Here is a 27,791-nt window from a genome sequence, read left to right on the forward strand (position 1 = left end):
AAATTTCCTTCCACCCAGCTCTCCCCCGAGTCTCCCGATAAAAATGGTACCTCACTTGTGTGGGTAGACCTAGCGCCCACGAAAAGAAATGGCCCAAAACACAACATGGACACATCACATTTTTTCACAGAAAACAGTGGTGTGGATTTTGGCCTCTAGCTCAGCCGGCACCTGGGACAACCTAGCAAACCAGCACATTTCTGAAAACTAGACACCGAGGGGAATCCAAGATGGGGTTACTTGTGGGGCTCTGACCAGGTTCTGTTACCCAGAATCCTTTGCAAACCTCAAAATTTGACCAAAACAAAACCTTTTCATCTCATTTCGGTGACAGAAAGTTCTGGAATCTGAGAGGAGCCACACATTTCCTTCCACCCAGCGTTTCCCCAAGTCTCCTAATAAAAATGGTACCTCACTTGTGTGGGTAGGCCTAGCGCCCACGAAAGAAAATGGCCCAAAACACAACGTGGCCGCATCACATTTTACACAGAAAACAGAGGTGTTTTTTACAACGTGCCTACCTGTGGATTTTGGCCTCTAGCTAAGCCGGCACCTGGGGAAACCTAGCAAACCAGCACATTTTTGAAAACTAGACACCTAGGGGAATCCAGGATGGGGTGACTTGTGGGGCTCTGACCAGGTTCTGTTACCCAGAATCCTTTGCAAACCTCAAAATTTGACCAAAAAACACCTTTTCCTCTCATTTCGGTCACAGAAAGTTTTGGAATCTGAGAGGAGCCACAAATTTCCTTCCACCCAGCGTTCCCGGAAGTCTCCTGATAAATATGGTACCTCACTTGTGTGGGTAGACTTAGCGCCCACAAAAGGAAATGGCCCAAAACACAACATAGACACATCACATTTTTTCACAGAAAACAGTGGTGTTTTTTACAAAGTGCCTACCTGTGGATTGTGGCCTCTAGCTCAGCCGGCACATGCGGAAACCTAGCAAACCAGCACATTTCTGAAAACTAGACACCTAGGGGAATCCAAGATATGGTGACTTGTGGGGCTCTGACCAGGTTCTGTTACCCAGAATTCTTTGCAAACCTCATAATTTGACTAAAAAAACACCTTTTCCTCTCATTTCGGTGACAGAAAGTTCTGGAATCTGAGAGGAGACACAAATTTCCTTCCACTCAGCGTTCCCCCCAGTCTCCTGATAAAAATGGTACCTCACTTGTGTGGGTAGGACTAGCGCCCACGAAAGGAAATGGCCCAAAACACAACGTGGACACATCAAATTTTTTCACAGAAAACAGAGGTGTTTTTTACAAAGTGCCTACCTGTGGATTTTGGCCTCTAGCTCAGTCGGCCCCTTGTGAAACCTAGCAAACCAGCACATTTTTTTAAACTAGACACCTAGGGGAATCCAAGATGGGGTGACTTGTGGGATCTGACCAGGTTCTGCTACCCAGAATCCTTTGCAAACCTCAAAATTTGACCAAAAAAACACTTTTTCCTCTCATTTCGGTGACAAAAAGTTCTGCAATCTGAGAGGAGCCACAAATTTCCTTCCACCCAGTGTTCCCCCAAGTCTCCCAATAAAAATTGTACCTCACTTGTGTGGGTAGGCCTAGCGCCCACGAAAGGAAATGGCCCAAAATACAACGTGGACACATTACATTTTTTCACAGAAAACAGAGGTGTTTTTTACAAAGTGCCTACCTGTAGATTTTGGCCTCTAGCTCAGCCGGCACCTGTGGAAAACTAGCAAACCAGTGCATTTTTGAAAACTAGTCACCTAGGGGAATCCAAGATGCAGGGACTTGTGGGGCTCTGACCAGGTTCTGTTACCCAGAATCCTTTGCAAACCTCAAAATTTGACCAAAAAAACACCTTTTCCTCTCATTTCGGTCACAGAAAGTTCTGGAATCTGAGAGGAGCCACAAATTTCCTTCCACCCAGCGTTACCCCCAGTCTCCGGATGAAAATGGTACCTCACTTCTGTGGGTAGGCCTAGCGCCCACAAAAGGAAATGGCCCAAAACACAATGTGGACACATCACATTTTATACAGAAAACAGAGGTGTTTTTTTCAAAGTGCCTACCTGTGGATTTTGTCCTCTAGATCAGCCGGCACCTGGGGAAAACTAGCAAACCAGCGCATTTTTGAAAACTAGTCACCTAGGGGAATCCAAGATGGGTTGACTTGTGGGTCTCTGACCAAGTTCTGTTACCCAGAATCCTTTGCAAACCTCAAAATTTGACCAAAAAAACACCTTTTCCTCTCATTTCGGTCCAGAAAGTTCTGGAATCTGAGAGGAGCCATAAATTTCCTTCCACCCAGCTCTCCCCCAAGTCTCCCGATAAAAATGGTACCTCACTTGTGTGGGTAGACCTAGCGCCCACGAAAAGAAATGGCCCAAAACACAACATGGACACATCACATTTTTTCACAGAAAACAGTGGTGTGGATTTTGGCCTCTAGCTCAGCCGGCACCTGGGACAACCTAGCAAACCAGCACATTTCTGAAAACTAGACACCGAGGGGAATCCAAGATGGGGTTACTTGTGGGGCTCTGACCAGGTTCTGTTACCCAGAATCCTTTGCAAACCTCAAAATTTGACCAAAACAAAACCTTTTCTTCTCATTTCGGTGACAGAAAGTTCTGGAATCTGAGCAGAGCCACAAATTTTCTTCCACCCAGTGTTCCCCCAAGTCTCCCAATAAAAATGGTACCTCACTTCTGTGGGTAGGCCTAGCGCCCACGAAAGAAAATGGCCCAAAACACAACGTGGCCACATAACATTTTTTCACAGAAAACAGAGATGTTTTTTATAAAGTGCCTACCTGTGGATTTTGGCCTCTAGTTCAGCCAGCACCTGGGGAAACCTAGCAAACCATCGCATTTTTAAAAACTAGACACCTATTGGAATCCAAGATGGGGTGACTTGTGGGGCTCTGACCAGGTTCTGTTACCCAGAATCCTTTGTAAACCTCAAAATGTAACCAAAAAAACACCTTTTCCTCTCATTTCGGTCACAGAAAGTTCTGGAATCTAAGAGGAACCACAAATTTCCTTCCACCCAGTGTTCCCCCAAGTCTCCCGATAAAAATGGTACCTCACTTGTGTGGGTAGGCCTAGCGCCCACGAAAGGAAATGGCCCAAAACACAATGTGGACAAATCAAATTTTTTCACAGAAAACAGAGGTGTTTTTTATAAAGTGTCTACCTGTGGATTTTGGCCTCTAGCTCAGTCGGCCCCTTGTGAAACCTAGCAAACCAGCACATTTTTGAAAACTAGACACCTAGGGGAATCCAAGATGGGGTGACTTTTGGGATCTGACCAGGATCTGCTACCCAGAATCCTTTGCAAACCTCAAAATTTGACCAAAAAAACACTTTTTCCTCTCATTTCGGTGACAAAAAGTTCTGCAATCTGAGAGGAGCCACAAATTTCCTTCCACCCAGTGTTCCCCCAAGTCTCCCAATAAAAATGGTACCTCACTTGTGTGGGTAGGCCTAGCGCCCACGAAAGGAAATGGCCCAAAACACAACGTGGACACATCACATTTTTTCACAGAAAACAGAGGTGTTTTTTACAAAGTGCCTAACTGTAGATTTTGGCCTCTAGCTCAGCCGGCACCTGTGGAAAACTAGCAAACCAGCGCATTTTTGAAAACTAGTCACCTAGGGGAATCCAAGATGCGGTGACTTGTGGGGCTCTGACCAGGTTCTGTTACCCAGAATCCTTTGCAAACCTCAAAATTTGACCAAAAAAACACTTTTTCCTCTCATTTCGGTCACAGAAAGTTCTGGAATCTGAGAGGAGCCACAAATGTCCTTCCACCCAGCGTTCCCCAAGTCTCCCGATAAAAATGGTACCTCACTTGTGTGGGTAGACCTAGCGCCCACGAAAGGAAATGGCCCAAAACACAACATGGACACTTCACATTTTTTCACAGAAAACAGAGGTGTGGATTTTGGCCTCTAGCTCAGCCGGCACCTGGGACAACCTAGCAAACCAGCGCATTTCTGAAAACTAGACACCTAGTGGAATCAAAGATGGGGTGACTTGTGGGGCTCTGACCAGGTTCTGTTACCCAGAATCCTTTGCAAACCTCTAAATTTGACACAAAAAAATCTTTTCCTCTCATTTCGGTGATAGAAAGTTCTGGAATCTGAGAGGAGCCACACATTTCCTTCCACCCAGCGTTTCCCCAAGTCTCCCGATAAAAATGGTACCTCACTTGTGTGGGTAGGCCTAGCGCCCACGAAAGAAAATGGCCCAAAACACAACGTGGCCACATCACATTTTTTCACAAAAAACAGAGGTGTTTTTTACAAAGTGCCTACCTGTGGATTTTGGCCTCTAGCTCAGTCGGCACCTGGGGAAACCTAGCAAACCAGCACATTTTTGAAACCTAGACACCTAGGGGAATCTAAGATGGGGTGACTAGTGGGGATCTGACCAGGTTCTGTTACACAGAATCCTTTGCAAACCTCAAAATATGACCATAAAAACACTTTTTCCTCTCATTTCGGTGACAGAAAGTTCTGGAATCTGAGCGGAGCCACAAATTTCCTTCCACCCAGTGTTCCCCCAAGTCTCCCAATAAAAATAGTACCTCACTTGTGTGGGTAGGCCTAGCACCCACGAAAGAAAATGGCCCAAAACACAACGTGGCCACATAAAAAATGTTCACAGAAAACAGAGGTGTTTTTTACAAAGTGCCTACCTGTGGATTTTGGCCTCTAGTTCAGCCGGCACCTGGGGAAACCTAGCAAACCATCGCATTTTAAAAAACTAGACACCTATGGGAATCCAAGATGGGGTGACTTGTGGGGTTCTGACCAGGTTCTGTTACCCAGAATCCTTTGAAAACCTCAAAATTTAACCAAAAAAACACCTTTTCCTCTCATTTCGGTCACAGAAAGTTCTGGAATCTGAGAGGAACAACAAATTTCCTTCCACCCAGTGTTCTCCCAAGTCTCCCGATAAAAATGGTACCTCACTTGTGTGGGTAGGCCTAGCGCACACGAAAGGAAATGGCCCAAAACACAACGTGGACACATCAAATTTTTTCACAGAAAACAGAGGTTTTTTTTGCAAAGTGCCTACTGTGGATTTTGGCCTCTAGCTCAGTCTGTCCCTTGTGAAATCTATCAAACCAGCACATTTTTGAAAACTAGACACCTAGGGGATTCCAAGATGGGGTGACTTGTGGGGCTCTGACCAGGTTCTGTTACCCAGAATCCTTTGCAAACCTCAAAATTTGACCAAAAAAACACTTTTCCTCTCATTTCGGTGACAGAAAGTTCTGGAATCTGAGAGTAGCCACAAATTTCCTTCCACCCAGCATTCCCCCCAGTCTCCCAATGAAAATGGTACCTCACTTCTGTGGGTAGGCCTAGCGCCCACAAAAGGAAATGGCCCAAAACACAACGTGGACACATCACATTTTATACAGAAAACAGAGGTGTTTTTTTCAAAGTGCCTACCTGTGGATTTTGGCCTCTAGATCAGCCGGCACCTGGGGAAAACTAGCAAACCGGCGCATTTTTGAAAACGAGTCACCTAGGGGAATCCAAGATGGGTTGACTTGTGGGGCTCTGACCAAGTTCTGTTACCCAGAATCCTTTGCAAACCTCAAAATGTGACCAAAAAAACACCTTTTCCTCTCATTTCGGTCACAGAAAGTTCTGGAATTTGAGAGGAGCCATAAATTTCCTTCCACCCAGCTCTCCCCCGAGTCTCCCGATAAAAATGGTACCTCACTTGTGTGGGTAGACCTAGCGCCCACGAAAAGAAATGGCCCAAAACACAACATGGACACATCAAATTTTTTCACAGAAAACAGTGGTGTGGATTTTGGCCTCTAGCTCAGCCGGCACCTGGGACAACCTAGCAAACCAGCACATTTCTGAAAACTAGACACCGAGGGGAATCCAAGATGGGGTTACTTGTGGGGCTCTGACCAGGTTCTGTTACCCAGAATCCTTTGCAAACCGCAAAATTTGACCAAAAAACACCTTTTCCTCTCATTTCGGTCACAGAAAGTTTTGGAATCTGAGAGGAGCCACAAATTTCCTTCCACCCAGCGTTCCCGGAAGTCTGCTGATAAATATGGTACCTCACTTGTGTGGGTAGACTTAGCGCCCACAAAAGGAAATGGCCCAAAACACAACATAGACACATCACATTTTTTCACAGAAAACAGTGGTGTTTTTTACAAAGTGCCTACCTGTGGATTGTGGCCTCTAGCTCAGCCGGCACGTGCGGAAACCTAGCAAACCATCACATTTCTGAAAACTAGACACCTAGGGGAATCCAAGATATGCTGACTTGTGGGGCTCTGACCAGGTTCTGTTACCCAGAATTCTTTGCAAACCTCATAATTTGACTAAAAAAACACCTTTTCCTCTCATTTCGGTGACAGAAAGTTCTGGAATCTGAGAGGAGACACAAATTTCCTTCCACTCAGCGTTCCCCCCAGTCTCCTGATAAAAATGGTACCTCACTTGTGTGGGTAGGCCTAGCGCCCACGAAAGGAAGTGGCCCAAAACACAACGTGGACACATCACATTTTTTCACAGAAAACAGAGGTGTTTTTTACAAAGTGCCTACCTGTGGATTTTGGCCTCTAGCTCAGTCGGCCCCTTGTGAAACCTAGCAAACCAGCACATTTTTTAAAACTAGACACCTAGGGGAATCCAAGATGGGGTGACTTGTGGGATCTGACCAGGTTCTGCTACCCAGAATCCTTTGCAAACCTCAAAATTTGACCAAAAAAACACTTTTTCCTCTCATTTCGGTGACAAAAAGTTCTGCAATCTGAGAGGAGCCACAAATTTCCTTCCACCCAGTGTTCCCCCAAGTCTCCCAATAAAAATTGTACCTCACTTGTGTGGGTAGGCCTAGCGCCCACGAAAGGAAATGGCCCAAAACACAACGTGGACACATCACATTTTTTCACAGAAAACTGAGGTGTTTTTTACAAAGTGCCTACCTGTAGATATTGGCCTCTAGCTCAGCCGGCACCTGTGGAAAACTAGCAAACCAGTGCATTTTTGAAAACTAGTCACCTAGGGGAATCCAAGATGCGGGGACTTGTGGGGCTCTGACCAGGTTCTGTTACCCAGAATCCTTTGCAAACCTCAAAATTTGACCAAAAAAACACCTTTTCCTCTCATTTCAGTCACAGAAAGTTCTGGAATCTGAGAGGAGCCACAAATTTCCTTCCACCCAGCGTTTCCCCCAGTCTCCCGATGAAAATGGTACCTCACTTCTGTGGGTAGGCCTAGCGCCCACAAAAGGAAATGGCCCAAAACACAATGTGGACACATCACATTTTATACAGAAAACAGAGGTGTTTTTTTCAAAGTGCCTACCTGTGGATTTTGTCCTCTAGATCAGCCGGCACCTGGGGAAAACTAGCAAACCAGCGCATTTTTGAAAACTAGTCACCTAGGGGAATCCAAGATGGGTTGACTTGTGGGGCTCTGACCAAGTTCTGTTACCCAGAATCGTTTGCAAACCTCAAAATTTGACCAAAAAAACACCTTTTCCTCTCATTTCGGTCCAGAAAGTTCTGGAATCTGAGAGGAGCCATAAATTTCCTTCCACCCAGCTCTCCCCCAAGTCTCCCGATAAAAATGGTACCTCACTTGTGTGGGTAGACCTAGCGCCCACGAAAAGAAATGGCCCAAAACACAACATGGACACATCACATTTTTTCACAGAAAACAGTGGTGTGGATTTTGGCCTCTAGCTCAGCCGGCACCTGGGACAACCTAGCAAACCAGCACATTTCTGAAAACTAGACACCGAGGGGAATCCAAGATGGGGTTACTTGTGGGGCTCTGACCAGGTTCTGTTACCCAGAATCCTTTGCAAACCTCAAAATTTGACCAAAACAAAACCTTTTCCTCTCATTTCGGTGACAGAAAGTTCTGGAATCTGAGAGGAGCCACACATTTCCTTCCACCCAGCGTTTCCCCAAGTCTCCTAATAAAAATGGTACCTCACTTGTGTGGGTAGGCCTAGCGCACACGAAAGAAAATGGCCCAAAACACAACGTGGCCGCATCACATTTTTCACAGAAAACAGAGGTGTTTTTTACAACATGCCTACCTGTGGATTTTGGCCTCTAGCTAAGCCGGCACCTGGGGAAACCTAGCAAACCAGCACATTTTTGACAACTAGACACCTAGGGGAATCCAGGATGGGGTGACTTGTGGGGTTCTGACCAGTTTCTGTTACCCAGAATCCTTTGCAAACCTCAAAATTTGACCAAAAAACACCTTTTCCTCTCATTTCGGTCACAGAAAGTTTTGGAATCTGAGAGGAGCCACAAATTTCCTTCCACCCAGCGTTCCCGGAAGTCTCCTGATAAATATGGTACCTCACTTGTGTGGGTAGACTTAGCGCCCACAAAAGGAAATGGCCCAAAACACAACATAGACACATCACATTTTTTCACAGAAAACAGTGGTGTTTTTTACAAAGTGCCTACCTGTGGATTGTGGCCTCTAGCTCAGCCGGCACGTGCGGAAACCTAGCAAACCAGCACATTTCTGAAAACTAGACACCTAGGGGAATCCAAGATATGGTGACTTGTGGGGCTCTGACCAGGTTCTGTTACCCAGAATTCTTTGCAAACCTCATAATTTGACTAAAAAAACACCTTTTCCTCTCATTTCGGTGACAGAAAGTTCTGGAATCTGAGAGGAGACACAAATTTCCTTCCACTCAGCGTTCCCCCCAGTCTCCTGATAAAAATGGTACCTCACTTGTGTGGGTAGGCCTAGCGCCCACGAAAGGAAATGGCCCAAAACACAACGTGGACACATCAAATTTTTTCACAGAAAACAGAGGTGTTTTTTACAAAGTGCCTACCTGTGGATTTTGGCCTCTAGCTCAGTCGGCCCCTTGTGAAACCTAGCAAACCAGCACATTTTTTAAAACTAGACACCTAGGGGAATCCAAGATGGGGTGACTTGTGGGATCTGACCAGGTTCTGCTACCCAGAATCCTTTGCAAACCTCAAAATTTGACCAAAAAAACACTTTTTCCTCTCATTTCGGTGACAAAAAGTTCTGCAATCTGAGAGGAGCCACAAATTTCCTTCCACCCAGTGTTCCCCCAAGTCTCCCAATAAAAATTGTACCTCAGTTGTGTGGGTAGGCCTAGCGCCCACGAAAGGAAATGGCCCAAAACACAACGTGGACACATTACATTTTTTCACAGAAAACAGAGGTGTTTTTTACAAAGTGCCTACCTGTAGATTTTGGCCTCTAGCTCAGCCGGCACCTGTGGAAAACTAGCAAACCAGTGCATTTTTGAAAACTAGTCACCTAGGGGAATCCAAGATGCGGGGACTTGTGGGGCTCTGACCAGGTTCTGTTACCCAGAATCCTTTGCAAACCTCAAAATTTGACCAAAAAAACACCTTTTCCTCTCATTTCGGTCACAGAAAGTTCTGGAATCTGAGAGGAGCCACAAATGTCCTTCCACCCAGCGTTCCCCCCAGTCTCCCGATGAAAATGGTACCTCACTTCTGTGGGTAGGCCTAGCGCCCACAAAAGGAAATGGCCCAAAACACAATGTGGACACATCACATTTTATACAGAAAACAGAGGGTTTTTTTTCAAAGTGCCTACCTGTGGATTTTGTCCTCTAGATCAGCCGGCACCTGGGGAAAACTAGCAAACCAGCGCATTTTTGAAAACTAGTCACCTAGGGGAATCCAAGATGGGTTGACTTGTGGGGCTCTGACCAAGTTCTGTTACCCAGAATCCTTTGCAAACCTCAAAATTTGACCAAAAAACACCTTTTCCTCTCATTTCGGTCCAGAAAGTTCTGGAATCTGAGAGGAGCCATAAATTTCCTTCCACCCAGCTCTCCCCCAAGTCTCCCGATAAAAATGGTACCTCACTTGTGTGGGTAGACCTAGCGCCCACGAAAAGAAATGGCCCAAAACACAACATGGACACATCACATTTTTTCACAGAAAACAGTGGTGTGGATTTTGGCCTCTAGCTCAGCCGGCACCTGGGACAACCTAGCAAACCAGCACATTTCTGAAAACTAGACACCGAGGGGAATCCAAGATGGGGTTACTTGTGGGGCTCTGACCAGGTTCTGTTACCCAGAATCCTTTGCAAACCTCAAAATTTGACCAAAACAAAACCTTTTCCTCTCATTTCAGTGACAGAAAGTTCTGGAATCTGAGAGGAGCCACACATTTCCTTCCACCCAGCGTTTCCCCAAGTCTCCTAATAAAAATGGTACCTCACTTGTGTGGGTAGGCCTAGCGCACACGAAAGAAAATGGCCCAAAACACAACGTGGCCGCATCACATTTTTCACAGAAAACAGAGGTGTTTTTTACAACATGCCTACCTGTGGATTTTGGCCTCTAGCTAAGCCGGCACCTGGGGAAACCTAGCAAACCAGCACATTTTTGACAACTAGACACCTAGGGGAATCCAGGATGGGGTGACTTGTGGGGTTCTGACCAGTTTCTGTTACCCAGAATCCTTTGCAAACCTCAAAATTTGACCAAAAAACACCTTTTCCTCTCATTTCGGTCACAGAAAGTTTTGGAATCTGAGAGGAGCCACAAATTTCCTTCCACCCAGCGTTCCCGGAAGTCTCCTGATAAATATGGTACCTCACTTGTGTGGGTAGACTTAGCGCCCACAAAAGGAAATGGCCCAAAACACAACATAGACACATCACATTTTTTCACAGAAAACAGTGGTGTTTTTTACAAAGTGCCTACCTGTGGATTGTGGCCTCTAGCTCAGCCGGCACGTGTGGAAACCTAGCAAACCAGCACATTTCTGAAAACTAGACACCTAGGGGAATCCAAGATGTGGTGACTTGTGGGGCTCTGACCAGGTTCTGTTACCCAGAATTCTTTGCAAACCTCATAATTTGACTAAAAAAACACCTTTTCCTCTAATTTCGGTGACAGAAAGTTCTGGAATCTGAGAGGAGACACAAATTTCCTTCCACTCAGCGTTCCCCCCAGTCTCCTGATAAAAATGGTACCTCACTTGTGTGGGTAGGCCTAGCGCCCACGAAAGGAAATGGCCCAAAACACAACGTGGACACATCAAATTTTTTCACAGAAAACAGAGGTGTTTTTTACAAAGTGCCTACCTGTGGATTTTGGCCTCTAGCTCAGTCGCCCCTGGGGAAACCTAGCAAACCAGCACATTTTTGAAAACTAAACACCTAGGGGAATCCAAGATGGGGTGACTTGTGGGATCTGACCAGATTCTGCTACCCAGAGTCCTTTGCAAACCTCAAAATTTGACCAAAAAAACACTTTTTCCTCTCATTTCGGTGACAAAAAGTTCTGCAATCTGCGAGGAACCACAAATTTCCTTCCACCCAGTGTTCCCCCAAGTCTCCCAATAAAAATGGTACCTCACTTGTGTGGGTAGGCCTAGCGCCCACGAAAGGAAATGGCCCAAAACACAACGTGGACACATCACATTTTTTCACAGAAAACAGAGGTGTTTTTTACAAAGTGCCTACCTGTAGATTTTGGCCTCTAGCTCAGCCGGCACCTGTGGAAAACTAGCAAACCAGTGCATTTTTTAAAACTAGTCACCTAGGGGAATCCAAGATGCGGTGACTTGTGGGGCTCTGACCAGGTTCTGTTACCCAGAATCCTTTGCAAATCTCAAAATTTGACCAAAAAAACACCTTTTCCTCTCATTTCGGTCACAGAAAGTTCTGGAATCTGAGAGGAGCCACAAATTTCCTTCCACCCAGCGTTCCCCAAGTCTCCCGATAAAAACGGTACCTCACTTGTGTGGGTAGACCTAGCGCCCACGAAAGGAAGTGGCCCAAAACACAACATGGACACATCACATTTTTTCACAGAAAACAGAGGTGTGGATTTTGGCCTCTAGCTCAGCCGGCACCTGGGACAACCTAGCAAACCAGCGCATTTCTGAAAACTACACACTTAGAGGAATCCAAGATGGGGTGACTTGTGGGGCTCTGACCAGGTTCTGTTACCCAGAATCCTTTGCAAACCTCTAAATTTGACACAAAAAAACCTTTTCCTCTCATTTCGGTGACAGAAAGTTCTGGAATCTGAGAGGAGCCACACATTTCCTTCCACCCAGCGTTTCCCCAAGTCTCCCGATAAAAATGGTACCTCACTTGTGTGGGTAGGCCTAGCGCCCACGAAAGAAAATGGCCCAAAACACAACGTGGCCACATCACATTTTTTCACAGAAAACAGAGGTCTTTTGTACAAAGTGCCTACCTGTGGATTTTGGCCTCTAGCTCAGTCGGCACCTGGGGAAACCTAGCAAACCAGCACATTTTTGAAACCTAGACACCTAGGGGAATCCAAGATGGGGTGACTAGTGGGCATCTGACCAGGTTCTGTTACACAGAATCCTTTGCAAACCTCAAAATATGACCATAAAAACACTTTTTCCTCTCATTTCGGTGACAGAAAGTTCTGGAATCTGAGCGGAGCCACAAATTTCCTACCACCCAGTGTTCCCCCAAGTCTCCCAATAAAAATGGTACCTCACTTGTGTGGGTAGGCCTAGTGCTCACGAAAGAAAATGGCCCAAAACACAACGTGGCCACATAACATTTTTTCACAGAAAACAGAGGTGTTTTTTACAAAGTGCCTACCTGTGGATTTTGGCCTCTAGTTCAGCCGGCACCTGGGGAAACCTAGCAAACCATCGCATTTTTAAAAACTAGACACCTATGGGAATCCAAGATGGGGTGACTTGTGGGGCTCTGACCAGGTTCTGTTACCCAGAATCCTTTGTAAACCTCAAAATTTAACCAAAAAAACACCTTTTCCTCTCATTTCGGTCACAGAAAGTTCTGGAATCTAAGAGGAACCACAAATTTCCTTCCACCCAGTGTTCCCCCAAGTCTCCCGATAAAAATGGTACCTCACTTGTGTGGGTAGGCCTAGCGCCCACGAAAGGAAATGGCCCAAAACACAACGTGGACACATCAAATTTTTTCACAGAAAACAGAGGTGTTTTTTGCAAAGTGCCTACCTGTGGATTTTGGCCTCTAGCTCAGTCTGTCCCTTGTGAAATCTAGCAAACCAGCACATTTTTGAAAACTAGACACCTAGGGGATTCCAAGATGGGGTGACTTGTGGGGCTCTGACCAGGTTCTGTTACCCAGAATCCTTTGCAAGCCTCAAAATTTGACCAAAAAAACACTTTTTCCTCTCATTTCGGTGACAGAAAGTTCTGGAATCTGAGAGTAGCCACAAATTTCCTTCCACCCAGCGTTCCCCCCAGTCTCCCGATGAAAATGGTACCTCACTTCTGTGGGTAGGCCTAGCGCCCACGAAAGGAAATGGCCCAAAACACAAAGTGGACACATCACATTTTATACAGAAAACAGAGGTGTTTTTTTCAAAGTGCCTACCTGTGGATTTTGGCCTCTAGATCAGCCGGCACCTGGGGAAAACTAGCAAACCAGCGCATTTTTGAAAACTAGTCACCTATGGGAATCCAAGATGGGGTGACTTGTGGGGCTCTGACCAAGTTCTGTTACCCAGAATCCTTTGCAAACCTCAAAATTTGACCAAAAAATCACCTTTTCCTCTCATTTCGGTCACAGAAAGTTCTGGAATCTGAGAGGAGCCATAAATTTCCTTCCACCCAGCGCTCCCCCAAGTCTCCCGATAAAAATGGTACCTCACTTGTGTGGGTAGACCTAGCGCCCACGAAAGGAAATGGCCCAAAACACAACATGGACATATCACATTTTTTCACAGAAAACAGTGGTGTGGATTTTGGCCTCTAGCTCAGCCGGCACCTGGGACAACCTAGCAAACCAGCACATTTCTGAAAACTAGACACCGAGGGGAATCCAAGATGGGGTGCCTTGTGGGGCTCTGACCAGGTTCTGTTACCCAGAATCCTTTGCAAACCTCAAAATTTGACCAAAACAAAACCTTTTCCTCTCATTTTGGTGACAGAAAGTTCTGGAATCTGAGAGGAGCCACACATTTCCTTCCACCCAGCGTTTCCCTAAGTCTCCTAATAAAAATGGTACCTCACTTGTGTGGGTAGGCCTAGCGCCAACGAAAGAAAATGGCCCAAAACACAACGTGGCCGCATCACATTTTACACAGAAAACAGAGGTGTTTTTTACAACGTGCCTACCTGTGGATTTTGGCCTCTACCTAAGCCGGCACCTGGGGAAACCTAGCAAACCAGCACATTTGTGAAAACTAGACACCTAGGGGAATCCAGGATGGGGTGACTTGTGGGGCTCTGACCAGGTTCTGTTACCCAGAATCCTTTGCAAACCTCAAAATTTGACCAAAAAACACCTTTTCCTCTCGTTTCGGTCACAGAAAGTTTTGGAATCTGAGAGGAGCCACAAATTTCCTTCCACCCAGCTTTCCCTGAAGTCTCCTGATAAATATGGTACCTCACTTGTGTGGGTAGACTTAGCGCCCACAAAAGGAAATGGCCCAAAACACAACATAGACACATCACATTTTTTCACAGAAAACAGTGGTGTTTTTTACAAAGTGCCTACCTGTGGATTGTGGCCTCTAGCTCAGCCGGCACGTGCGGAAACCTAGCAAACCAGCACATTTCTGAAAACTAGACACCTAGGGGAATCCAAGATGTGGTGACTTGTGGGGCTCTGACCAGGTTCTGTTACCCAGAATTCTTTGCAAACCTCATAATTTGACTAAAAAAACACCTTTTCCTCTCATTTCGGTGACAGAAAGTTCTGGAATCTGAGAGGAGACACAAATTTCCTTCCACCCAGCGTTCCCCCCAGTCTCCTGATAAAAATGGTACCTCACTTGTGTGGGTAGGCCTAGCGCCCACAAAAGGAAATGGCCCAAAACACAACGTGGACACATCACATTTTTTCACAGAAAACAGAGGTGTTTTTTACAAAGTGCCTACCTGTGGATTTTGACCTCTAGCTCAGTCGGCCCCTTGTGAAACCTAGCAAACCAGCACATTTTTGAAAACTAGACACCTAGGGGAATCCAAGATGGGGTGACTTGTTGGATCTGACCAGGTTCTGCTACCCAGAATCCTTTGCAAACCTCAAAATTTGACCAAAAAAACACCTTTTCCTCTCATTTCGGTCACAGAAAGTTCTGGAATCTGAGAGGAGCCATAAATTTCCTTCCACCCAGCGCTCCCCCAAGTCTCCCGATAAAAATGGTACCTCACTTGTGTGGGTAGACCTAGCGCCCACGAAAGGAAATGGCCCAAAACACAACATGGACACATCACATTTTTTCACAGAAAACAGTGGTGTGGATTTTGGCCTCTAGCTCAGCCGGCACCTGGGACAACCTAGCAAACCAGCACATTTCTGAAAACTAGACACCTAGTGGAATCCAAGATGGGGTGACTTGTGGGGCTCTGACCAAGTTCTGTTACCCAGAATCCTTTGCAAACCTCTAAATTTGACACAAAAAAACCTTTTCCTCTCATTTCAGTGACAGAAAGTTCTGGAATCTGAGAGGAGCCACACATTTCCTTCCACCCAGCGTTTCCCCAAGTCTCCCGATAAAAATGGTACCTCACTTGTGTGGGTAGGCCTAGCGCCCACGAAAGAAAATGGCCCAAAACACAACGTGGCCACATCACATTTTTTCACAGAAAACAGAGGTGTTTTTTACAAAGTGCCTACCTGTGGATTTTGGCCTCTAGCTCAGTCGGCACCTGGGGAAACCTAGCAAACTAGCACATTTTTTAAAACTAGACACCTAGGGGAATCCATGATGGGGTGACTTGTGGGGCTCTGACCAGGTTCTGTTACCCAGAATACTTTGCAAACCTCAAAATTTGACCAAAAAACACCTTTTCCTCTCATTTCGGTCACAGAAAGTTTTGGAATCTGAGGAGCCACAAATTTTCTTCCACCCAGCGTTCCCTGAAGTCTCCTGATAAATATGGTACCTCACTTGTGTGGGTAGACTTAGCGCCCACAAAAGGAAATGGCCCAAAACACAACATAGACACATCACATTTTTTCACAGAAAACAAAGGAGTTTTGTACAAAGTGCCTACCTGTGGATTGTGGCCTCTAGCTCAGCCAGCACGTGCGGAAACCTAGCAAAACAGCACATTTCTGAAAACTAGACACCTAGGGGAATCCAAGATGTGGTGACTTGTGGGGCTCTGACCAGGTTCTGTTACCCAGAATTCTTTGCAAACCTCATAATTTGACTAAAAAAAAACCTTTTCCTCTCATTTCGGTGACAGAAAGTTCTGGAATCTGAGAGGAGACACAAATTTCCTTCCACTCAGCGTTCCCCCCAGTCTCCTGATAAAAATGGTACCTCACTTGTGTGGGTAGGCCTAGCGCCCACGAAAGGAAATGGCCCAAAACACAACATGGACACATCACATTTTTTCACAGAAAACAGTGGTGTGGATTTTGGCCTCTAGCTCAGCCGGCACCTGGGACAACCTAGCAAACCAGCACATTTCTGAAAACTAGACACCTAGTGGAATCCAAGATGGGGTGACTTGTGGGGCTCTGACCAAGTTCTGTTACCCAGAATCCTTTGCAAACCTCTAAATTTGACACAAAAAAACCTTTTCCTCTCATTTCAGTGACAGAAAGTTCTGGAATCTGAGAGGAGCCACACATTTCCTTCCACCCAGCGTTTCCCCAAGTCTCCCGATAAAAATGGTACCTCACTTGTGTGGGTAGGCCTAGCGCCCACGAAAGAAAATGGCCCAAAACACAACGTGGCCACATCACATTTTTTCACAGAAAACAGAGGTGTTTTTTACAAAGTGCCTACCTGTGGATTTTGGCCTCTAGCTCAGTCGGCACCTGGGGAAACCTAGCAAACTAGCACATTTTTTAAAACTAGACACCTAGGGGAATCCATGATGGGGTGACTTGTGGGGCTCTGACCAGGTTCTGTTACCCAGAATACTTTGCAAACCTCAAAATTTGACCAAAAAACACCTTTTCCTCTCATTTCGGTCACAGAAAGTTTTGGAATCTGAGGAGCCACAAATTTTCTTCCACCCAGCGTTCCCTGAAGTCTCCTGATAAATATGGTACCTCACTTGTGTGGGTAGACTTAGCGCCCACAAAAGGAAATGGCCCAAAACACAACATAGACACATCACATTTTTTCACAGAAAACAGAGGAGTTTTGTACAAAGTGCCTACCTGTGGATTGTGGCCTCTAGCTCAGCCAGCACGTGCGGAAACCTAGCAAAACAGCACATTTCTGAAAACTAGACACCTAGGGGAATCCAAGATGTGGTGACTTGTGGGGCTCTGACCAGGTTCTGTTACCCAGAATTCTTTGCAAACCTCATAATTTGACAAAAAAAAAACCTTTTCCTCTCATTTCGGTGACAGAAAGTTCTGGAATCTGAGAGGAGACACAAATTTCCTTCCACTCAGCGTTCCCCCCAGTCTCCTGATAAAAATGGTACCTCACTTGTGTGGGTAGGCCTAGCGTCCACGAAAAGAAATGGCCCAAAACACAACGTGGACACATCAAATTTTTTCACAGAAAACAGAGGTGTTTTTTACAAAGTGCCTACCTCTGGATTTTGACCTCTAGCTCAGTCGGCCCCTTGTGAAACCTAGCAAACCAGCACATTTTTGAAAACTAAACACCTAGGGGAATCCAAGATGGGGTGACTTGTGGGATCTGACCAGGTTCTGCTACCCAGAATCCTTTGCAAACCTCAAAATTTGACCAAAAAAACACTTTTTCCTCTCATTTCGGTGACAAAAAGTTCCGCAATCTGAGAGGAGCCACACATTTCCTTCCACCCAGTGTTCCCCCAAGTCTCCCAACAAAAATGGTACCTCATTTGTGTGGGTAGGCCTAGCGCCCACGAAAGGAAATGGCCCAAAACACAACTTGGACACATCACATTTTTTCACAGAAAACAGAGGTGTTTTTTACAAAGTGCCTACCTGTAGATTTTGGCCTCTAGCTCAGCCGGCACCTGTGGAAAACTAGCAAACCAGCGCATTTTTGAAAACTAGTCACCTAGGGGAATCCAAGATGCGGTGACTTGTGGGGCTCTGACCAGGTTCTGTTACCCAGAATCCTTTGCAAACCTCAAAATTTGACCAAAAAAACACCTTTTCCTCTCATTTCGGTCACAGAAAGTTCTGGAATCTGGGAGGAGCCACAAATTTCCTTCCACCCAGCATTCCCCAAGTCTCCCGATAAAAAGGGTACCTCACTTGTGTGGGTAGACCTAGCGCCCACGAAAGGAAATGGCCCAAAACACAACATGGACACATCACATTTTTTCACAGAAAACAGAGGTGTGGATTTTGGCCTCTAGCTCAGCCGGCACCTGGGACAACCTAGCAAACCAGCGCATTTCTGAAAACTACACACCTAGTGGAATCCAAGATGGGGTGACTTGTGGGGCTCTGACCAGGTTCTGTTACACAGAATCCTTTGCAAACCTCAAAATATGACCATAAAAACACTTTTTCCTCTCATTTCGGTGACAGAAAGTTCTGGAATCTGAGCGGAGCCACAAATTTCCTTCCACCCAGTGTTCCCCCAAGTCTCCCAATAAAAATGGTACCTCACTTGTGTGGGTAGGCCTAGTGCTCACGAAAGAAAATGGCCCAAAACACAACGTGGCCACATAACATTTGTTCACAGAAAACAGAGGTGTTTTTTACAAAGTGCCTACCTGTGGATTTTGGCCTCTAGTTCAGCCGGCACCTGGGGAAACCTAGCAAACCATCGCATTTTTAAAAACTAGACACCTATGGGAATCCAAGATGGGGTGACTTGTGGGGCTCTGATCAGGTTCTGTTACCCAGAATCCTTTGTAAACCTCAAAATTTAACTAAAAAAACACCTTTTCCTCTCATTTCGGTCACAGAAAGTTCTGGAATCTGAGAGGAACCACAAATTTCCTTCCACCCAGTGTTCCCCCAAGTCTCCCGATAAAAATGGTACCTCACTTGTGTGGGTAGGCCTAGCGCCCACGAAAGGAAATGGCCCAAAACACAAAGTGGATACATGAAATTTTTTCACAGAAAACAGAGGTGTTTTTTGCAAAGTGCCTACCTGTGGATTTTGGCCTCTAGCTCAGTCTGTCCCTTTAAAAATTAGCAAACCAGCACATTTTTGAAAACTAGACACCTAGGGGATTCCAAGATGGGGTGACTTGTGGGGCTCTGACCAGGTTCTGTTACCCAGAATCCTTTGCAAACCTCAAAATTTGACCAAAAAAACACTTTTTCCTCTCATTTCGGTGAGAGAAAGTTCTGGAATCTGAGAGTAGCCACAAATTTCCTTCCACCCAGCGTTCCCCCCAGTCTCCCGATGAAAATGGTACCTCACTTCTGTGGGTAGGCCTAGCGCCCACAAAAGGAAATGGCCCAAAACACAACGTGGACACATCACATTTTATACAGAAAACAGAGGTGTTTTTTTCAAAGTGCATACCTGTGGATTTTGGCCTCTAGATCAGCCGGCACCTGTGGAAAACTAGCAAACCAGCGCATTTTTGAAAACTAGTCACCTAGGGGAATCCAAGATGGGGTGACTTGTGGGGCTCTGACCAAGTTCTGTTACCCAGAATCCTTTGGAAACCTCAAAATTTGACCAAAAAATCACCTTTTCCTCTCATTTCGGTCACAGAAAGTTCTGGAATCTGAGAGGAGCCTTAAATTTCCTTCTACCCAGCGCTCCCCAAGTCTCCCGATAAAAATGGTACCTCACTTGTGTGGGTAGACCTAGCGCCCACGAAAGGAAATGGCCCAAAACACAACATGGACACATCACATTTTTTCACAGAAAATAGTGGTGTGGATTTTGGCCTCTAGCTCAGCCGGCACCTGGGACAACCTAGCAAACCAGCACATTTCTGAAAACTAGACACCGAGGGGAATCCAAGATGGGGTGACTTGTGGGGCTCTGACCAGGTTCTGTTACCCAGAATCCTTTGCAAACCTCAAAATTTGACCAAAACAAAACCTTTTCCTCTCATTTCGGTGACAGAAAGTTCTGGAATCTGAGAGGAGCCACACATTTCCTTCCACCCAGCGTTTCCCCAAGTCTCCTAATAAAAATGGTACCTCACTTGTGTGGGTAGGCCTAGCGCCCACGAAAGAAAATGGCCCAAAACACAACGTGGCCGCATCACATTTTACACTCAAAACAGAGGTGTTTTTTACAACGTGCCTACCTGTGGATTTTGGCCTCTACCTAAGCCGGCACCTGGGGAAACCTAGCAAACCAGCACATTTTTGAAAACTAGACACCTAGGGGAATCCAGGATGGGGTGACTTGTGGGGCTCTGACCAGGTTCTGTTACCCAGAATCCTTTGCAAACCTCAAAATTTGACCAAAAAACACCTTTTCCTCTCATTTCGGTCACAGAAAGTTTTGGAATCTGAGAGGAGCCACAAATTTCCTTCCACCCAGCGTTCCCTGAAGTCTCCTGATAAATATGGTACCTCACTTGTGTGGGTAGACTTAGCGCCCACAAAAGGAAATGGCCCAAAACACAACATAGACACATCACATTTTTTCACAGAAAACAGTGGTGTTTTTTACAAAGTGCCTACCTGTGGATTATGGCCTCTAGCTCAGCCGGCACGTGCGGAAACCTAGCAAACCAGCACATTTCTGAAAACTAGACACCTAGGGGAATCCAAGATGTGGTGACTTGTGGGGCTCTGACCAGGTTCTGTTACCCAGAATTCTTTGCAAACCTCATAATTTGACTAAAAAAACACCTTTTCCTTTCATTTCGGTGACAGAAAGTTCTGGAATCTGAGAGGAGACACAAATTTCCTTCCACTCAGCGTTCCCCCCAGTCTCCTGATAAAAATGGTACCTCACTTGTGTGGGTAGGCCTAGTGCCCACGAAAGGAAATGGCCCAAAACACAACGTGGACACATCAAATTTTTTCACAGAAGACAGAGGTGTTTTTTACAAAGTTCCTACATGTGTATTTTGACCTCTAGCTCAGTCGGCCCCTTGTGAAACCTAGCAAACCAGCACATTTTTGAAAACTAAACACCTAGGGGAATCCAAGATGGGGTGACTTGTGGGATCTGACCAGGTTCTGCTACCCAGAATCCTTTGCAAACCTCAAAATTTGACCAAAAAAACACTTTTTCCTCTCATTTCGGTGACAAAAAGTTCCGCAATCTGAGAGGAGCCACAAATTTCCTTCCACCCAGTGTTCCCCCAAGTCTCCCAATAAAAATGGTACCTCATTTGTGTGGGTAGGCCTAGCGCCCACGAAAGGAAATGGCCCAAAACACAACTTGGACACATCACATTTTTTCACAGAAAACAGAGGTGTTTTTTACAAAGTGCCTACCTGTAGATTTTGGCCTCTAGCTCAGCCGGCACCTGTGGAAAACTAGCAAACCAGCGCATTTTTGAAAACTAGTCACCTAGGGGAATCCAAGATGCGGTGACTTGTGGGGCTCTGACCAGGTTCTGTTACCCAGAATCCTTTGCAAACCTCAAAATTTGACCAAAAAAACACCTTTTCCTCTCATTTCGGTCACAGAAAGTTCTGGAATCTGAGATGAGCCACAAATTTCCTTCCACCCAGCGTTCCCCAAGTCTCCCGATAAAAATGGCACCTCACTTGTGTGGGTAGACATTGCGCCCACGAAAGGAAATGGCCCAAAACACAACATGGACACATCACATTTTTTCACAGAAAACAGAGGTGTGGATTTTGGCCTCTATCTCAGCTGGCACCTGGGACAACCTAGCAAACCAGCGCATTTCTGAAAACTAGACACCTAGTGGAATCCAAGATGGGGTGACTTGTGGGGCTCTGACCAGGTTCTGTTACCCAGAATCCTTTGCAAACCTCTAAATTTGACACAAAAAAACCTTTTCCTCTCATTTCAGTGACAGAAAGTTCTGGAATCTGAGAGGAGCCACACATTTCCTTCCACCCAGCGTTTCCCCAAGTCTCCCGATAAAAATGGTACCTCACTTGTGTGGGTAGGCCTAGCGCCCACGAAAGAAAATGGCCCAAAACACAACGTGGCCACATCACATTTTTTCACAGAAAACAGAGGTGTTTTTTACAAAGTGCCTACATGTGGATTTTGGCCTCTAGCTCAGTCGGCACCTGGGGAAACCTAGCAAACCAGCAAATTTTTGAAACCTAGACACCTAGGGGAATCCAAGATGGGGTGACTAGTGGGGATCTGACCAGGTTCTGTTACACAGAATCCTTTGCAAACCTCAAAATATGACCATAAAAACACTTTTTCCTCTCATTTCGGTGACAGAAAGTTCTGGAATCTGAGCGGAGCCACAAATTTCCTTCCACCCAGTGTTCCCCCAAGTCTCCCAATAAAAATGGTACCTCACTTGTGTGGGTAGGCCTAGCGCCCACGAAAGAAAATGGCCCAAAACACAACGTGGCCACATAACATTTTTTCACAGAAAACAGAGGTGTTTTTTATAAAGTGCCTACCTGTGGATTTTGGCCTCTAGTTCAGCCGGCACCTGGGGAAACCTAGCAAACCATCGCATTTTTAAAAACTAGACACCTATGGGAATCCAAGATGGGGTGACTTGTGTGGCTCTGACCAGGTTCTGTTACCCAGAATCCTTTGTAAACCTCAAAATTTAACCAACAAAAACACCTTTTCCTCTCATTTCGGTCACAGAAAGTTCTGGAATCTGAGAGGAGCCACAAATTTCCTTCACCCAGTGTTCCCCCAAGTCTCCCGATAAAAATGGTACCTCACTTGTGTGGGTAGGCCTAGTGCCCACAATAGGAAATGGCCCAAAACACAACGTTGACTCATCAAATTTTTTCACAGAAAACAGAGGTGTTTTTTGCAAAGTGCCTACCTGTGGATTTTGGCCTCTAGCTCAGTCTGTCCCTTGTGAAATCTAGCAAACCAGCACATTTTTGAAAACTAGACACCTAGGGGATTCCAAGATGGGGTGACTTGTGGGGCTCTGACCAGGTTCTGTTACCCAGAATCCTTTGCAAACCTCAAAATTTGACCAAAAAAACACTTTTTCCTCTCATTTCGGTGACAGAAAGTTCTGGAATCTGAGAGTAGCCACAAATTTCCTTCCACCCAGCGTTCCCCCCAGTCTCCCGATGAAAATGGTACCTCACTTCTGTGGGTAGGCGTAGCGCCCACGAAAGGAAATGGCCCAAAACACAACGTGGACACATCACATTTTATACAGAAAACAGAGGTGTTTTTTTCAAAGTGCCTACTTGTGGATTTTGGCCTCTAGATCAGCCGGCACCTGGGGAAAACTAGCACACCAGCGCATTTTTGAAAACTAGTGACCTAGGGGAATCCAAGATGGGGTGACTTGTGGGGCTCTGACCAAGTTCTGTTACCCAGAATCCTTTGCAAACCTCAAAATTTGACCAAAAAAACACCTTTTCCTCTCATTTCGGTCACAGAAAGTTCTGGAATCTGAGAGGAGCCATAAATTTCCTTCCACCCAGCGCTCCCCCAAGTCTCCCGATAAAAATGGTACCTCACTTGTGTGGGTAGACCTAGCGCCCACGAAAGGAAATGGCCCAAAACACAACATGGACACATCACATTTTTTCACAGAAAACAGTGGTGTGGATTTTGGCCTCTAGCTCAGCCGGCACCTGGGACAACCTAGCAAACCAGCACATTTCTGAAAACTAGACACCGAGGGGAATCCAGGATGGGGTGACTTGTGGGGCTCTGACCAGGTTCTGTTACCCAGAATCCTTTACAAACCTCAAAATTTGACCAAAACAAAACCTTTTCCTCTCATTTCGGTGACAGAAAGTTCTGGAATCTGAGAGGAGCCACACATTTCCTTCCACCCAGCGTTTCCCCAAGTCTCCTAATAAAAATGGTACCTCACTTGTGTGGGTAGGCCTAGCGCCCACGAAAGAAAATGTCCCAAAACACAACATGGCCGCATCACATTTTACACAGAAAACAGAGGTGTTTTTTACAACGTGCCTACCTGTGGATTTTGGCCTCTAGCTAAGCCGGCACCTGGGGAAACCTAGCAAACCAGCACATTTTTTAAAACTAGACACCTAGGGGAATCCAGGATGGGGTGACTTGTGGGGCTCTGACCAGGTTCTGTTACCCAGAATCCTTTGCAAACCTCAAAATTTGACCAAAAAACACCTTTTCCTCTCATTTCGGTCACAGAAAGTTTTGGAATCCGAGAGGAGCCACAAATTTCCTTCCACCCAGCGTTCCCGGAAGTCTCCTGATAAATATGGTACCTCACTTGTGTGGGTAGATTTAGCGCCCACAAAAGGAAATGGCCCAAAACACAGCATAGACACATCACATTTTTTCACAGAAAACAGTGGTGTTTTTTGCAAAGTGCCTACCTGTGGATTGTGGCCTCTAGCTCAGCCGGCACGTGCGGAAACCTAGCAAACCAGCACATTTCTGAAAACTAGACACCTAGGGGAAACCAAGATGTGGTGACTTGTGGGGCTCTGACCAGATTCTGTTACCCAGAATTCTTTGCAAACCTCATAATTTGACTAAAAAAACACCTTTTCCTCTCATTTCGGTGACAGAAAGTTCTGGAATCTGAGAGGAGACACAAATTTCTTTCCACCCAGCGTTCCCCCCAGTCTCCCGATAAAAATGGTACCTCACTTGTGTGGGTACGCCTAGCGCCCACGAAAGGAAATGGCCCAAAACACAACGTGGAAACATCACATTTTTTCACAGAAAACAGAGGTGTTTTTTGCAAAGGGCCTACCTGTGGATTTTGGCCTCTAGCTCAGTCTGCCCCTCTTGAAATCTAGCAAACCAGCACATTTTTGAAAACTAGACACCTGGGGGAATCCAAGATGGGGTGACTTGTGGGGATCTGACCAGGTTCTGTTACGCAGAATCCTTTGTAAACCTCAAAATTTGACCAAAAAAACACCTTTTCCTCTCATTTCGGTGACAGAAAGTTCTGGAATCTGAGAGGAGCCACAAATTTCCTTCCACCCAGTGTTCCCCCAAGTCTCCCAATAAAAATGGTACCTCACTTGTGTGGGTAGGCCTAGCGCCCACGAAAGGAAATGGCCCAAAACACAACGTGGACACATCACATTTTTTCACAGAAAACAGAGGTGTTTTTTACAAAGTGCCTACCTGTAGATTTTGGCCTCTAGCTCAGCCGGCACCTGTGGAAAACTAGCAAACCAGCGCATTTTTGAAAACTAGTCACCTAGGGGAATCCAAGATGCGGTGACTTGTGGGGCTCTGACCAGGTTCTGTTACCCAGAATCCTTTGCAAACCTCAAAATGTGACCAAAAAAACACCTTTTCCTCTCATTTCGGTGACAGAAAGTGCACCACAGCTCACCCAATTTGCTTACATACACCCCCACACACTCGCACCCAAACATGCACTCAGATACACACATTCACTCACACACGTTTACTCAGAAAGATACACTTGCATACACACACTCAAACAGACATATAGGTGGTCATTCTGACCCTGGCGGTCTTTGACCGCCAGGGTGGAGGACCGCGGGAGCACCGCCGACAGGCCGGCGGTGCTCCAATGGGGATTCCGACCGCGGCGGTAAAGCCGCGGTCGGACCGGCACCACTGGCGGGGTCCCGCCAGTGTACCGCGGCCCCATTGAATCCTCCGCTGCGGCGCAGCTTGCTGCACCGCCGCGGGGATTCCGACCCCCCCTACCGCCATCCAGATCCCGGCGGTCGGACCGCCGAGATCCGGATGGCGGTAGGGGGGGTCGCGGGGCCCCTGGGGGCCCCTGCAGTGCCCATGCCACTGGCATGGGCATTGCAGGGGCCCCCGTAAGAGGGCCCCTACATGTATTTCACTGTCTGCTGTGCAGACAGTGAAATATGCGACGGGTGCAACTGCACCCGTCGCACAGCTTCCACTCCGCCGGCTCGATTCCGAGCCGGCTTCATCGTGGAAGCCTCTTTCCCGCTGGGCTGGCTGGCGGTCTGAAGGCGACCGCCCGCCAGCCCAGCGGGAAAGTCAGAATTACCGCCGCGGTCTTTCGACCGCGGAACGGTAACCTGACGGCGGGACTTTGGCGGGCGGCCTCCGCCGCCCGCCAAGGTCAGAATGAGGGCCATAGACTTGCATGCATGCACTCAGACACTCCCTTCGTCCTCCGCATTCACACAAACATACATGCACTCACACACACACACAACACCCCTCCCTTGGCATACATGCACTCACACACACAAACCCCCGACCCCATACACGCACTCACACACACAACACCCCCTCCCCCTCTCGGCATACATGTACTCACACATACAACACCCCCTTCGGAATACACAAACTCATAAATTCACACATAGACACCCCCTCCCCTTACATTCATACACACATGCAGTCACCACAGACATTCACAGAACACCCACACCTTCCCACCCCCACCCTTTCAGACAATCAACTTACCTGCTTTGGTGAGGTGGCCGTCCAGGAGGGGATAGGTCCATGTGTTTTCCACCACCGACACCGCACAGCCGTGCAGGAAACCTCTGCACTGGATTACGGAGCTTAATATGGCAGGTGGCATCCTGTTGGCTTGGAGGTGCCGGTGGTGGCTACTGCATCTATTGCACTGTCAGCCAGGCCGATAATGTAAGATTTTCACCTGAAATCGGGTGGAAATCGCCATGTCATAATAAGGCAATTTTCGGACCACCAGCACTGGAGGTCATTTGGTGTCCACTGCTTCGGCAGCCTTTCACAAAGACCACCAAAGATGTAATGAGCACCTTTACGTAAAATGATTGAGACAAATGATACAGGTGGTAATGGCAAGCGTTAATGCACCTCCCGAGGGTGTCCAAATTAAGTAAGTACAATAGTCGAACAATGGTGCAAGTGGTCTAGTGCCTTACTACCTCTAGACACAAATAAAGTGTATATTGATACACACAGTAGACAATTATATAAATATGACCACAGCACACGGCGCATATAGAAGTGTAAAGTACAGAAGTAGCATTAGGTAATACACATATGATAATGAAAGTATAGTCCTCTTCTTAGTGTTCCAGACAGATGTTTAATTTGTTCAAGAGTTGTGTACCATTATGTACAGTCAAACAAGCACAGCCAACACGTGTTTTGTCACGCGGTGACTTTTTCAAAGCTATAAAGAATATACGATACACAAAAATTTGCTTCACATTGAAAAGAAAGAACCAGCATATTAGTAGCCAAAATTAGATATGTGAGAAATACAGACATGACGAGTGGGTATCAAGGTATTAAGTCAAAAAAAGATATGATATTTGGTGACCAAAACCTAAGTTAAGCATAAACCAAAAAAAACAAGAGTGCGCAAGAGCGTGAAAGAGTGGGTGACATGAACAAAAAACAGTGTTACCCAAAAAAAAAACGGATCACCAAATTGTTTCCAGAAAATATGCGTAATGTAGTAAAAGTACATCCAAAGAGTAAGAAAAGAGCCAAAGGAATTGAGTGTATATCTGTAGCCATGAGAAGGCAGAAACATAGTTGAAGCTGCAGAGAATCAACACCTACCGATACTGTCAACGAGAAATCAAGTGTCAGCCAGAAGAGATGAAGCAATTTCGCGGTCTGTAGGGATGGAGAGACGGAGAGCCCAAACAAAAAAAGGGGAGATACGGTAAGGGTGTAAAAGGCAAAGAAAGTTGGCATAGAAGTACCTCTATGTGAATCCTAATTAACAGTTGAACAGGTACGAGGTTCCGGTATCCCGAGATAAAAATATCATATACAACGAACGTAGTGAAGTCTTACGTAAGCGCTGAGCCAGGTGAACCTTGGTAAGTTCTGTAAAGAATGTATGTCAAGATGGTGGAGTATCAGGCT

Source organism: Pleurodeles waltl, chromosome 11, assembly GCF_031143425.1.
Source record: "Pleurodeles waltl isolate 20211129_DDA chromosome 11, aPleWal1.hap1.20221129, whole genome shotgun sequence".
Taxonomy (NCBI): Eukaryota; Metazoa; Chordata; class Amphibia; order Caudata; family Salamandridae; genus Pleurodeles; species Pleurodeles waltl.